Genomic DNA, 15,101 nt, shown 5'->3' with positions numbered 1-15,101 from the left:
GCGTTTAGTAACTCTAGCTGTTGGTCCTTGGCTCCTCTTCTCCATCTTTCACCCCACTGCTTTACATTTAAATCTTTCAGCCTTCTCATAGTAACATAGTAGATGACGACAGATAAAGATGGATTTGCGACATAAGCACAGCTGTTTTGATTTCACTCTTTTTCCATTTAGGAATCCTTTGTGCTTATCCCACAGATTCTTGAATTCTGTTACCGTTTTCATCTCCACCACCTCTCGAGGGAGGACATTCCAGGCATCTGCCACCCTGGCCATGAAAAAGTACTTCCTAACATTACTTCTATGTAGGCCCTCCCATAACCTCAATTCATGTCCTCTAGTTCTACTGCATACCATTCTTTAGAAAATGGTTGTTTCTCAACCCTTTGCCATCTCCTCTCCTCTCCATCTCTCTCCTCCACCCCTGCAGTAGCACATCCCCTTATCTTTGTAAATCTAAGGAAAGAGGCATGTGGAGGCCAATTCCATAAAGTACATGTGAATAATTATGTGCTGACTGCATGTGCATTTCATTAGAACAGAGGCATATAAGTACATTCCACTTGCATGCTATTTTGTAAATATGTGCATACCTTACATAGGGCTTCTTTTAAAAAAAACCATACTCGTGATTCTCACACAGCAAATGACAGGAAGCCCATTGGAACTGAGTGGGCTTCCTCTCATTTGCCACACTGAGAATCAGTAGTGCGGCTTTGTAAAAGAGGCCCCATAATGCACTAAACCACATTAAATGCTAATGTGCACTTAACATGGGAAAAAAGGATTATTGCAAGATGTGTTAATATGTTTTGCAGTAATTTGCCTGTCAGCACATGTTACTTGCGTGGTTTTTTTTTGAAGAGAGCGTGTCATGGGCATGGAAGCATTATCCAGGTAGCATGTTCACATTAGCACATGCTAACTGGATAATGCAGAGTTAACGCCTCCTTTTTCAGGTTATATGTGCTAATATGAACATTAGTACATGACCTAAAAAGCAATAGTTGAAGAATGCCATGCTAGAAATTAGCATAGTGCATGAGAAAATCTCCTATTAAAACATACTAAGCCTATTTCCTAACATGGTTTAGTAAAAAGGCCCCTTAGCATGTATCTTATAGGACATAAGAACATAAGAATAGCCATGCTGGGGCAGACTGATGGTCCATTTAGCCCAGTATCCCGCTTCCTACAGTGGACAATCCAGGTCACATGTACCTGGCAGAATCCCAAACAGTAGCAAGATCCATGCTACCAATCCCAGGGACAAGCAGTAGCTTCCCCCAAGTCTGTCTCAACAGCAAACTATGGACTTTTCCTCCAGGAACTTATCCAAACCTTTTTTTAAACCCAGATGCTCTAACCATTGTTACCACATCCTCCAGCAATGAGTTCCAGGGATTAACTATTCATTGAGTGAAAAAATATTTCCTCCTATGTGCTTTAAAAATATTATCAATGTAATTTAATTGAATGTCTCCTAGTCTTAGTACTTTTCGAAAGAATAAACAATCAATTCACATTTACCTGTTCTACACCATTCAGAATTTTATAGACCTCAATCATACCCTCCCCCCCCCAAGCCATCAGTACATAAGTACATAAGTGTTGCCGTACTAGGACACACCAAACGTCCATCAAGCCCAGCATCCTGTTTCCAACAGTGACCAATCCAGGTAACAAGTACTTGGCAAGATCCTAAAACAGTACAATATGTTTTATGCTGTTTATCCTAGAAATAAGCAGTGGATTTTCCCAAGTCTTCTTAATAATGGCTTATGGACTTTTCTTTTAGCAAGCTAACCAAACCTTTTTAAAACCCTGCTAAGCTAACTGCTTTTACCACATTCACTGGCAACGAATTCCAGAGTTTAGCTACACGTTGAGTGAAGAAAAATGTTCTCCAATTCATTTTAAATTTACTACTTTGTAGCTTCATTGTGTGCCCCCTAGTCCTAGTATTTTTGGAAAGAGTAAACAAGTCTACCCATTCCAGTCCACTCCTCTCTTCCCAGCACTCCGCACCCCTCCTTACCAACCTTAACATCTCCGGCATCACAATCCCCATATCTGACAACTTAAAAATCCTTGGAGTGACATTTGATAACCATCTCTTGCTCGAAGATCATGCAAAATCCACTACAAAGAAAATGTTCAACATGATGTGGATACTGAAACGCGTAAAACCATATCTCCCCCTGAAAACATTCAGGAACATGGTGCAATCCACAGTATTTACCCACGCAGACTACTGCAACAGTATTTTCTTAGGCTGCAAGAACCACATCCTGAAAAAACTTCAGACTGCCCAAAATACAGCAGCTAGACTCATTTTTGGCAAACCACGATTTGAAAGTGCAACACCTCTTTGAAAAAAACTTCACTGGCTCCCTATCAAAGAACGAATCAATTTCAAAGTCCACACACTAATCCACAAGATTATCCACGATGAATCTCCAGGCTATATGCTTGACCTGATCGACCTCCCCACCAGGAACATGTCTACAACCTCATGAACTTACCTCAACCTACACTACCCCAATTGCAAAGGACTCAAGTACAAAACCTATTATGGATCCAACTTCTCCTTCTTAGGCAGCCAACTCTGGAATGTCCTCCCCAGACCAATCTGGTCACTCAGTGACCATCTGCCCTTTCGGAAATCACTAAAATCCCATCTGTTCAGGCAAGCCTACCCAAACGATCCAGATTAATTCCCACAAGCCCATCTATTCATCACAAATCCAGGAGACAATGACAACGACCTAGACTACATCTCCCGCCTCATTTTCCCCTGCTTATCCCCTGTTCTATCTCCTTTCGCCTCATTGACCCAATGCTCACCTACCCTTACTCACACTTCTCCTACTCCTTTCACTCTTACCCATTCCCCTCCGCCTCATCTACCCTCCAATCGCTCACTTACCCTTGCTCATACTTCTCCTACTCCCCTCATCCCTGCATTTCTACATTCTTATTTCTTTTATTACTCGGATAATACTCATTTCTCTCCACCAATACTTTGTAATCCCAATTACTATGTAAGCCGCATTGAACCTGCTTTGAGTAGGAAAGCGCGGGGTACAAATGTAATAAATAAATAAATAAATCTATCTATCATATCTCCCTTCAGCTATCTTTTCTCCAAGCTGAAGATCCCAAGCTGCTTTAGCCTTTCCTCATAGGGAAGTCGTCCCATCCTCTTTATTATTGTTGGTGCCCTCCTCTATACCTTTTCTAATTCCACTATATCTTTTTTGAGATGTGGTGACCAGAATTTAAACACAATATTCGAGGTGTGGTCGCACCATGGACCGATACAAAGGCATTATAACATCCTCACTTTTGTTTTCCATTTCTTACCTAATAATACCTAACATTCTATTTGCTTTCTTAGCTGCCGCATCACACTGAGCAGAGGATTTCAATGTATCATCAATAACGACGCCAAGATCCCTTTCGTGGTCGGTGATTCCTAACGTGGAACATTGCATTACTTAGCCTATTATATCTAATTTTTCATTTAGTGCAATATATTCTAACTCTTCCATCTTATTTCTTAGGCTTCTGGCATTCGCATATAGACATTTCAAACTATGCTTGTTGTTCCTATTTACATCTTGCTCAGCAGTTGACAGTGATAATTTGCAATCTTTTGTCTGCTTTTTATTTAAAGACATATATTTAAAGACCTCGCTATCGGAATACCCTATTTTCCCTGTTTTAGTGATACCTTTGAACAATACCTTGTTCTGAACCACGCAATTTTGAACGACTGTCGGCCTTCCCCCAATTCCTACTTTAAAAGCTGCTCTATCTACTTTTTAAATGCTGATGCCAGCAGCCTGGTCCCATCCTGGTTAAGGTAGAGCCCATTGTTCCAGAATAGACTCCCCCTTCCCCAGAATGTTACCCAGTTCCTTACAAAGCTAAAACCCTCCTCCTTGCACCATGACGTCATCCAGATATTGAGACTCAGGAGCTCTGCCCCTTGCGCGTGGAACGGGGAGAACTTCTGAAAATCTACCCTAGAGGTTCTGGATTTGAGCTTTTTACCTAAGAGCCTAAATTTGGCTTTCACAACCTACCTCCCTTATTTTCCTATGTCATTGGTACTCACATATATCAATACAGCCGACTCCTCCCCAGCACTATCTAAAATCCTATCTAGGTGACACATGAGGTCCGCCACCTTTGCAGCAGGCAAGCAACCAGGCGATCCTCATGTCCACCAATCACTCAGATATCTACATGCCTAATAATTGAATCACCAACTACAACAGCCATCCTAACCCTTCCCTCCTGGGCAGAAGCTCCTGAATTAGAAAAACAAAGTGACTCTTTGAGTCTACAATAAATTTTATTCTTCTTTATACCACCATAGTCTCGACGTCCTGAAGTCACTGGTCCACTTCCCACTTTGTTTTTCTATATCTGCACTCCGTGGGATTTTGTGTTCATCCACTCTGTGGATAGCCTTGCCAGAAGCTCCTGAAGACACATCCTCGGTGCGAGAGGATATTGTAACCCCTGGTGGGCTGGTGCTGGCTACAGGATGATTTTCAACTTAACCAGAGTGATGCTCTCCTTTTAGAAGACCTCCCTCCTCCAAGGCAGCACTAGGGCTACCAGACTGGAGGTGGGACTTCTCTACATTGTCCCTGTAGGCCTCCTCTATGTACCTCTCTGTTTCCCTCAACTCCTCCAAGCCTCAAGAGAATGGACTGATTCTCTGAGAGTTAGGAGCTCTTTGCATCGAACACACATATATAACCTCTCACCAACTGGACTGCTGTCTGCATCTTAGTATTATAGAGTTGTTTAATTAAAACTTCTTAAGGTACTAGGGATATCAGATAATTATAAAGAACATTAAGATTATATGGTATAATATGTAATTTATTTAGTGTTTACTTCTCAGTAACTAATTAAATGTAATTAAAACTAATGAAAACGCTTCTCTTTTTGTCATAATTAGAATAATTGACTAAAAATGAAGAGTTGAGCTAGGGATGGGACCTGGGGAGGGGTGGGTGGGAATGAGGACTAAACTAGGCCCTGCTGTGCCTGCTAGAGTCTATCTGTTAATGCTGTGGTAGAAAATTCAAGTTTTAAAACTATGGGGGAAAAGTGTATAGAGACTAGTTAATAAAGTTTGCTTTTTTTTCTTTTTTTTTAATTCTGTGTTTATCAATAACCTACAATTCCTCTTTTAAACCCAATCTTTAAGATACCAAGCACAGAGCAAAATAATGTCACTTACCCAGAGAAATGTCATCTTCTCTGAGAACTTCTCAGAATGAAAGTTAAGTGGGATCTTTCCTCTCTATATAGTTTGGATTTTAAGGAGACTGCTTCAAACAAACCCTTTGAAGCTAACTCAGTAATCAGATTGTCCTTAGTATCCTTTGCAAATATTCTACTTCCTCACACCTTAATGAACACCTAATTCAGGTCAGTAGCTGTGCTACATCTCCAGCAGACAAAGGATAGAAAATAACTTTCTTTTTGGACAAAGTTTAAGCTACTATCCTTTTCAATCCTCTTGGCTGTTAAGTTTCTACCTCTAGAGAATGTTTCAGCTTAAAACTATGGGGAAAAGGGTTATACACTATAGAAACTAGTTAATAATGCTTGCTTCTCTCTTTTTTAATTTTATTTTTTCTAAGAATAAACTAGGCCCTACTGTACCTTCTGGAGTCTATCCGTTAATGTTGTGGCAGAAAATTAAAGTTTTAAAACTATGGGGAAAAGGATATAGAGACTAGGTAATAAAGTTTGCTTTTTCTTTTTTTTTCTAATTCTATGTTTATCAATAACCTACAATTCCTCTCTTAAACTCAATCTTTAATTTACCAAGCACAGAGCAAAATAATGTCACTTACCCAGAGAAATGTCCTCTTCTTTCAGAACTTATCCAAGTTGAAGAGCCCTAACCTCTTAAGCCTTTCCTCATATGCAGGCCCGTGCCAAGGGTCTATACTGCCCCCCCCGCAGACGAACTGTTGGCGCCCTCCCCCCCCGCAGAAGAACAGTTGGCGCCCCCCCACAGAAGAACAGTTGGCGCGCGCCCCTCTCCCCCCCCCGTGAAGATGATCACTGCGCGCCCTGGGGGCCTTTAAATCTTTTACTTGCAGTCGCAGCAGCGTCTGTGAAAGCGGAGCGCTGCCAACGTCTCCCTTCCCTTCGCGCTCTTGGTTCCCTCAGTGTCCGCCTTCTTCTGACGTCAGAAGAAGGCGGGACACTGAGGGAACCAACGAGTGCAAGGGAAGGGAGACGTCGGCAGCGCTCCGCTTTCACAGACGCTGCTGCGACTGCAAGTAAAAGATTTAAAGGCCTCGGCGGCGCGGGGCGAGGGTAAGCACTGCGGCGGCGCCCTCCAGAGGTGGGCGCCCTCCTGCGGTGCTTACCCCGCTTACCGCATCGGCACGGCCCTGCTCATATGAGAGGAGTTCCATTCCCTTAATCATTTTGGTCAACTTTCTTTGAACCTTTCTAATTCCACCATATATTTTTTGGAGATACAGTGATCAGAATTCCACATATATATACAAAGGCAGAATCTGAGTGGAGCATAGGTAGGAACCCCATTACACATGTAATTTGTAGAATACTATAAGTTACCCATGTATCGTCGGAACATAGGTGCACACTCTTAGGCCAGAGTGGTGTAATGTCCATTACGTACTTTAGTGTTGTTGTGTTGCAGAGGTCAGGCGTTTATGTTGGATCGGTAGGGTATGCCTTTTTAAACAGGCGAGTTTTTAGAGATTTCCTGAAGGGTAGGTGGTCATATGTAGTTTTCAAGGCTTTTGGTAGTGCGTTCCACGGTTGTGTGCTGCTGTAGGAAAAACTGGATGCGTAAGTTGATTTGTATTTGAGTCCTTTGCAGCTTGGGTAGTGCAGATTTAGGTTCTCAGGGATCTGTCCTGGGACCTCTTCTTTTCTCCATCTATACTTCTTCCCTTGGTACTCTGATCTCATCCCATGGTTTTCAGTATAATCTTTACGCTGATGACTCCCAGATCTAATTCTCCACACCAGAAATCTCAGCCAAAATCCAGGCCAAAGTATCAGCCTGCCTGTCTGACATTGCTGCTTGGATGTCTCAGCGCCATCTGAAACTAAACATGACCAAGACTGAGCTTCTTATCTTTCCCCCTAAACCAACCTCTCCTCCTCCCTCATTCTCTATCTCTGTGGATAACAATCTCATCCTTCCTGTCTCATCAGTTCTTAACCTTGGGGTCATCTTCGACTCATCCCTCTCCTTCTCTGCACATATTCAGCAGACTGCTAAAACCTGTCGTTTCTTTCTCTATAATATCACCAAAAGTCGCCCTTTCCTTTCTGAGCACGCTACCAGAACCCTCATCCACATTCTTATCACCTCTCACTTAGACTATTGCAACTTGCTTCTCACAGGTCTCCCACTTAGCCATCTGTCTCCTCTTCAATCTGTTCAAAATTCTGCTGCACGACTAATATTCCGCCAGTGTCATTATGCTCATATTAGCCCTCTCCTCAAGTCACTTCACTGGCTTCCTATCCGTTTCCACATACAGTTCAAACTCCTCTTATTGACTTATAAGTGCATTCACTCTGCAGCTCCTCAGTACCTCTCCACTCTCATCTCCCCCTACATTCCTCCCCGGGAACTCTGTTCAATGGGTAAATCTCTCTTATCTGCACCCTTCTCCTCCACCGCTAACTCCGAACTCCATTCCTTTTATCTAGCTGCACCATATGCCTGGAATAGACTTCCTGAGCCGGTACGTCAAGCTCCATCTCTGGCCGTCTTCAAATCTAAGCTAAAAGCCAGCCCACCTTTTTGATGCTGCTTTTAACGCCTAATACTTATTCACTTGTTCAGAACCCTTATTTCATCACCCTCACTTTAATATTCCCTTATCTCTTGTTTGTCCTGTTTGTCTGTCCTAATTAGATTGTAAGCTCTGTCGAGCATGGACTGTCTCTTCATGTTCAGGTGTACAACGCTGCGTACGTCTAGTAGCGCTATAGAAATGATGATTAGTAGTAGTAGTCATGTATCCCGGTGCTTCACCGTAGATAAATTTGTGAACCACAGTGCAGATTTTGAAAGCGATGCGTTCTTTGATTGGGAGCCAGTGTAGTTTTTCGGAGGGGTTTTGCGCTTTTCAAATAGCTTATATACTATAAGTTACTCGTGTATCATCGGAACATAGGTGCAAACTCTTAGGCCAGCTTTATAGCTGATGTAAATGGTTGCATATAACTTGTTGGCATGCATTTTCATGGTTACACTAGCATTCTATAAATGAAAGTAGATGCCTACAGTCCTTCATAGAATAGGCTTCTACCAGGCACCCAGTTAAAAAATTACCTTCTAAATATGGTCTCAGTAATGACAGCTTCCTCGGCCCCTGCCTTATATTCTGATAGTCCACTTTACTTATCTAAAAGCTTGCTTCCTTATCAGCCCTCATATTCTCTTCAGTTCCAAAATGAGAACCTTTCTACTGTACCATCACCTATGTCTCTACCGCTTTTATGTTCCTAGCTCTTTCTTTATGGAATCCTTTGCCTTCTTCCATTTGGATGGAGAAGTTCTACCAGAGATTTGTCAGAAATCTTTCTTGTTCAGGCCTTTCCCGGCCTATGTTAGACAAGTAGTGTAAACAACAGGCTGGGGGCAGAGCTAACTCTGCCACTATGAATTATGGCTTAGACAAGGTGGTTGGGATATCCACCTTCTTTGAGAGATCTGATGGTGTTATATGTCCGTATTTTTGCCTTGTTTTTCTTATATTATTTTTGTGAATCCCAGGACTTTATTAGCTGTATGTATATTATATTTTATTTATTTGTAAACCCGCTCTGTTGCTTCTATGTGAAAGACAGTATATCAACTTTTAATAAACTAAACTATACAGAGCTCATTTGTATGCTGAAAAGGCAGTGAATGTGTACTCCTGAGTATGGGCACTTTATTTTCAAAGCTCTTCCTCCTTCAAATTCATTATCTCTATTAAAAAAGAGTCAGATTACCTTGCCATTTTAGTCATGTTTCTTTAAAACAGTCTCTCTGAATTCTGTTACAATTCTCTACATTCTGTTACAATTTGCAATGTGCTCTGTACCAGACCAGAACATTCAGCAAAGTGTGAAAGCACATGTTTTTTTCCATTCTTTTGAATATGGTGCGTATCAGACAGAATAATCTACAGCCAGCCAGCCAGCCAGGTTTTCAGAATATTCACAATAAATATGAATGTATGCATATAACCTCATGCATATTCAATGTGTATCAGTGGTTGGGAGGCACCAGTGGTTGGGAGGCGGGGCTAGTACTGGGCAGACTTCTACGGTCTGTGCCCTGAAAATGGTAGATACAAATCAAGGTCAGGTATACATATAAAGTAGCGCATATGAGTTTATCTTGTTGGACAGTCTGGATGGACCGTACAGGTCTTTTTCTGCCGTCACCTACTTTGTTACTATGTTACTATATGCTGAATAATTGTTAGCCAATGTAGATATTCTGAAAACCAGACAGTCTCAGCATCTCCCAAGGACTGGGTTGCAACCTGCTGGTCTGCAGTTAGGATCTGTGCTCCATATTGGTGCCGAGCACAGTATGCATTGTGGGTTGCAACTATCACTTATCAAACCTTCTTCCTCATTCCCTTCTTTCTTTCCTCTCTCTGAGAATACAATATGTTAGCCGAGTTTCTCACTTTAGAAAACCCTAGACCCTCAGAAACCAAAATGTCAAATAAAATTTAGTTGGACCAACAGGGCAACATATTAGTAGCATAATTCATCTGAGAGATCAACCATTAAAAAACAGAGGTGAAGTTATACAAGGAGGAATAAAGGCAAATCTAATCTTATCATGCTAGGATGTACCTTAGGGCTTCCAAAATAACCCTATCTGAAGGTATGAGCCTACACTTGTTGACAGATTAAGCCCAGTCATGACCCTTTGTCTGTATTCTATAAATATCTGCAAGCTGCATTTAAGCACTAGGGTACAGGGCTCATGCTAGCCTCTGTATTGGAATATGTTGGTGGAAGAGACTGTGTGTGATGAATTTGTTTGCCAGTGGAAAGTTCTGCCACCTGTTTGTGCACTTCCTGCTTTCCACACTTTCTATCCTGCTTAGATGGGTGGCAGCATGCTTGGCACAGAATGCTGTTTTAATTTTAATGCAGAGGTCTGTTCAACCATGACGAGTTGTGTTATAGTTCTTGAGTGGCACTGTGGTCATACCTTATAACCAGGAATTAGAGAAGGCCAGTGCAGTAGTATTCTATTGGTAGGGACCTCAACCGACACAGACTGGCACTTAGGATTTGATTTTCCCACGTCAGCTCTCTCCTGTTTCCCACCAGAGAAGCAGCTCAGAAGCAGAAAAGCCAGGGTTCAAATCCCAATTCTCTCACAGATGTGTCTTGTGACTTAGAGGCAGATGCAGCAACCAAACGTAAAAAAATCTAAATCGTTAAAGTCCCTAACGATTTTAAAATAACAAAAAATGCACCAAAAAAAAAAGTCACACATGCTGAGATCGGTATTGAAACGTACAATGTATCAAAGAATCACAATACACATCGTTAATCGGCCCTCAAATCATGCGCAGAGCAGCCAAGCGTTATGTTAGCTGCTCTGCGCATGCCACAAACAGTCAAAACACAGTCAAATCACAAGCACATGGCTCCCAAATCAAAATAAAAATAAAAAAAGGATCGGGAGGGGGCAAGGGCGCTCATCAGGAGCGTCCTGTACGGACGGCCTTGCCCCCCCCCCGCTGCTCCCCACTTTCCGCCGCTCCCCCCACCCCGAAAAAGCAAACTTCTAGAAGCCCCTGCCCCCCTCCCTTCCTCACTACTCTCTCACCTCAGCTCCGCCTCCCGACATCCTCCGTCCGTGCCCCGCCCCCTTTTGGGGTCGTCGCCGCCATTCCCCTCCTCCATCGGGCCCCCCTTCCTCTTACCGGGCCCGTGCAGCGCCTCTCTCCTCTGTCCGAAGGCGCTGCACGGGCAAGAAGAAAGCCTGATGCCTGCCTTTGCCCAGCTTCGATGGCGCGTCTTTCTCCTGCTGGGCCCGCCCCTTTCTGACGTCGGTAACCTACGTAGGTTACTGACGTCAGACAGGGGCGGGCGCAGCAGGAGAAAGACGCGCCATCGCGAAGGCAGGCATCAGCTGATTCAGCTTTCTTCTTGCCCATGCAGCGCCTTCGGACAGAGGAGAGAGGCGCTGCACGGGCCCGGTAAGAGGAAGGGGGGCCCGATGGAGGAGGGGAATGGCGGCGACGACCCCAAAAGGGGGCGGGGCACGGACGGAGGATGTCGGGAGGCGGAGCTGAGGTGAGAGAGTAGTGAGGAAGGGAGGGGGGCAGGGGCTTCTAGAAGTTTGCTTTTTCGGGGTGGGGGGAGCGGCGGAAAGTGGGGAGCAGCGGGGGGGGGCAAGGCCGTCCGTACAGGACGCTCCTGATGAGCGCCCTTGCCCCCTCCCGATCCTTTTTTTATTTTTATTTTTTTATGTGTTTTCTGAGGTCCTTTGGACCAATCACAGCGCTTTTAGCTCTGCTAATGCGCTGGGATTGGCTCAAAGTTTGTTTATTTTTTCACTTAACACTTTTTCCTGGCACAGAGCTGTCCTAACGAGAGGTCCAGACCTCTCGTTAGTTTTCCTGCCTTTTTCCTGCGTAAAGGCAATCGGAAAAGGTTAGTGCATGTCGTTTCAATGGGGTTTTCACACTAATTGCTCATCTCCATTCCGTTTTCGTTAGCTGCTACTGTCGTCGGAAAATAGGCTTAAGTGCATGGAAAGGATAGGAAATTCTTCCCTGAGGGCTCATTTAACGATGAAAAACGTTTAGTGCATCTACCTCTTAGACGCTAAGTCGTCTAGGGAAGGAGCCTACCTACTGTACTTGAATTTGTAAAACTTGACTTGGAAAGGCAAGCAATGAACTCCAAAATGCATTCCCAATCACATACACAAAATTAAGACTTACACAAATTTGTGTCCAAAAGTTATCAGTTAAAAAATATTCACATCCTATCTTAAACAACCAGAGAGACTCAAAGGTTCCAAGTAGTTTGGAAAAAATGGAATAAACCTCTTTTTATATGTTTTTACATCAATTCCTGTGAATTACATACAACATTATAAGCTTTGTTATAGTACACATGACCACCCCCCACCCACCTCAGGGTTATTTACTAACAGCATTATCTAATACCATTAAAAGCATTATTTTTCCTGTGGTAAAAATGTGACAATGTTAGTGGTATTAATGATTCCTAAAAGCAACAGATAACCCACATATCATTTAAATATGTGAATAAGCACTTGCATTACCCAACTCTATAGGATTCAATTAGAAAAATTTAAGAATAATTAGGAATACATACTTCCTGGTTTAAAAAGCATGTTTATTCCCAAGTAGAAAGAGTGCTACACCTGAATTAGGGAGGTTCACATCCATGATGGCATACAAACAATAAAATTGCTTCAGCCTGTTCCAGGTTTTTCCTTGCCCTCAGTAGCAAATCAACGGCACACTAAATCAAAAGGACTAGTCCCTCCACAAACACCACAAAACACTTTGCTACTGCTCCATGGCTTCATTAGTTACATCAATTCATTGCACAACTGCAGCAAACTGTCCAGAGGTGGTTTGCTGCCAGTGGGAGGAGAGAGAAAAGATAAGAGGTCTAGGAAAGAACAGCCATCCGAAGAGGACACAATGAGCATGATCTGGTTGTTCTCTTAATGAGGCAGACGATTAAGCCATATAAACACATTGGTATCTCTTCTGCCTCCTGTACAGTAGACCAGACTGGATTTATATAGAGACAAACCATGCATCCAGATAAGAGAGAAGATACCTGTTTATCAAGGACAGATTAATCTTAGGAAATTTACTCGGCTAAGTTACATGGGTAAATTCCTTTGAAAGCTATCCTAAAACTGCTCCCATTCTGTCTCCTTTCAGAAGCAACAAGAAAACTAAATATCATTTTCTTTTTCTTCTTAAATCTGTACATTTTTGTAGGTGTATACCACAGACCCATCATCAGTAAATCTAACTCTTTGGGGAGTCGACCCTTGGTATCTCTGGATTGTACCAGAGGCAATGGGGGGTTGAAAATGACTTGCCCAACTTCCCTGGTTCTCAGGTCACTGTTCCAGAACTGCCAAGTTATCCAGTTCCAGGAGGGAGACTTTTTGGCCAGCAAATACCTGTAGCACCCTAAATTAGGCTGAAGATCCTACTGCAGGTCCCATAATGTATCAGGATGAGGTTGTCAGAAATCCAGGACTGGCCTAAAATCTCCCTCCTAGGACAGGGTAACTTGGCAGCTCTTCAGGTCATTTGAAGCATGTGCTCGCCTAGTCCCCATGCTCACTCACAACTATTATTGCCACTCCACCCACACCAAGACTGCACTTTCCCTCATGCATCTGGAGAGAGAAATTGTGGGTGGAAGGGCATGAATGAATGAATATCTGGAACGGGACAGGGAAAATGAATGTGACTCTGGGTGGGGCAGAGGAGGGATGAGAAAAGAAATAAATGGGTGTCTACGGTAGGGGAAGGCCACAAATGTACATTTGCTGCAGAGACCTCCTACCCTCCATATCTGCCAGATTGTGAATAGGTCTCCCAAAGTTGGGTGTGCAATTTTGGGTGTGGGTCTCAGGTCCGTGCGTAAACTGATTGACTAAACAGATGCTACTTGACAACCCAGACTTATGTCATCAAGCTTCACCCAACAACCTCCTCATCGATTCCTTTCAATCTACAAACATGTTCAAGTTATTTTAATTAAAAATTTCAAATTTTAAAAGAAATCTTCAAACAATCGCTTGACTTATCTGCATAAATGTTGGCTCAGGGGGGGATGTTTATGCTTTGAAGATTTTTTTTTAAATTTGAAATTATCCATTAAGATAACTTGAACATGTTTGTAGATTGAAACGAAGCGATAAGGGGTTGGTGGGTGAAGCTTGATGACGTAAGTCCGGGTTGTCAAGTACCACTGCTGAGGTTCCTTCCATAATTAATCTTTAAGTTTCATATTAGTGTTGGTGAGTTACATGTGGTCATATTTAGATACAAGCTGCACTTTTGACTATAATATGCATTGTTTGTCAGTTTGGACAAAAACAATTAATTATTGGTATTAACAAGTGCTAAGTGGCACTCAGTAGTTACGCACTGATCTGTTCTATGTCCCTGCATGCCTAACTTATCTCATGTGCAACTTCAAAGGGGCATGGCCAGGGGAAGGAGAAGAGCAAGTCAGGATTTAGACATGCAGTCATAGAATACTTGAATTTCCACCCCTAACTGACAGCAATTCAGTGCAAGCAATTACACTAGCCTTTGGCTGACATAAGTGCTTGCACAGAAAGGTAGGCACAAAATTATGCGCTAAGCTGGTATTCTATTAAAACAGTTCTATGCGGAACTACCTTTATAGATTTCGCATTTAGGGCACACCATCCCAGAGCCTAACTTTGGACAACCTTTACTGGTTTCCCTCCTTTCTCTTTGACTTTGCATTGTTATAATGGATAACACTGTGAAAGATGAATAATTGATAATCTAGAGTTGGTTTGTCCTATCTTGTCTCTTCTTCTTCTGATACCCTGTGTAGAGCACTCTGTGCAGAATACCAGTTTAGTGCCGATTATTTTGGCCCCTAACTTGGAGTACCATTTACTGAATTCCCCTTTATGCCACTTACGTGTGCCCTTATAGAATACCGCTTAGGCACCCTGCTAGCACTTAATGTATAGTGTACATATACCTGTGAAAATGCTATACCATTACGCGCACAAGGAGTGTGTGAATGTAGGCCACTAGTATAGAAATGTAAAGTTCTAAAAAGCTGAACTCATTTTACAGTGCTAAGGGCTAACTGGTATTCATCCATTTTGGCATTTTCATATTTATATTCAGAAGGGGAATGGATATAAAAATGCCCCAAAGTGTTGCCTAAAGTTGCTTCTCTTTTGCCAGTTACGAGGTCTGTCGTTCTCTTCTTCAAGGGCTGTGAGAATAGCGCACTGGATGATTACTCCACTATGCCTTTTACGA

General features: G+C 42.7%; 1 protein-coding gene across 2 annotated transcripts in view; it reads right to left on the bottom strand.

Annotated features, from left to right (window-relative positions):
* RIPOR2 (RHO family interacting cell polarization regulator 2) overlaps positions 1-15,101 on the bottom strand; it is a 217,654-nt gene that overhangs the window by 87,404 nt on the left and 115,149 nt on the right. The window lies entirely within an intron of this gene.

This window comes from Microcaecilia unicolor, chromosome 1 (assembly GCF_901765095.1).
Source record: "Microcaecilia unicolor chromosome 1, aMicUni1.1, whole genome shotgun sequence".
In the NCBI taxonomy this organism is placed as follows: domain Eukaryota; kingdom Metazoa; phylum Chordata; class Amphibia; order Gymnophiona; family Siphonopidae; genus Microcaecilia; species Microcaecilia unicolor.
Note: the sequence above shows the minus strand (reverse complement) of the source record. Positions and strands in the feature narration are given on the sequence as shown.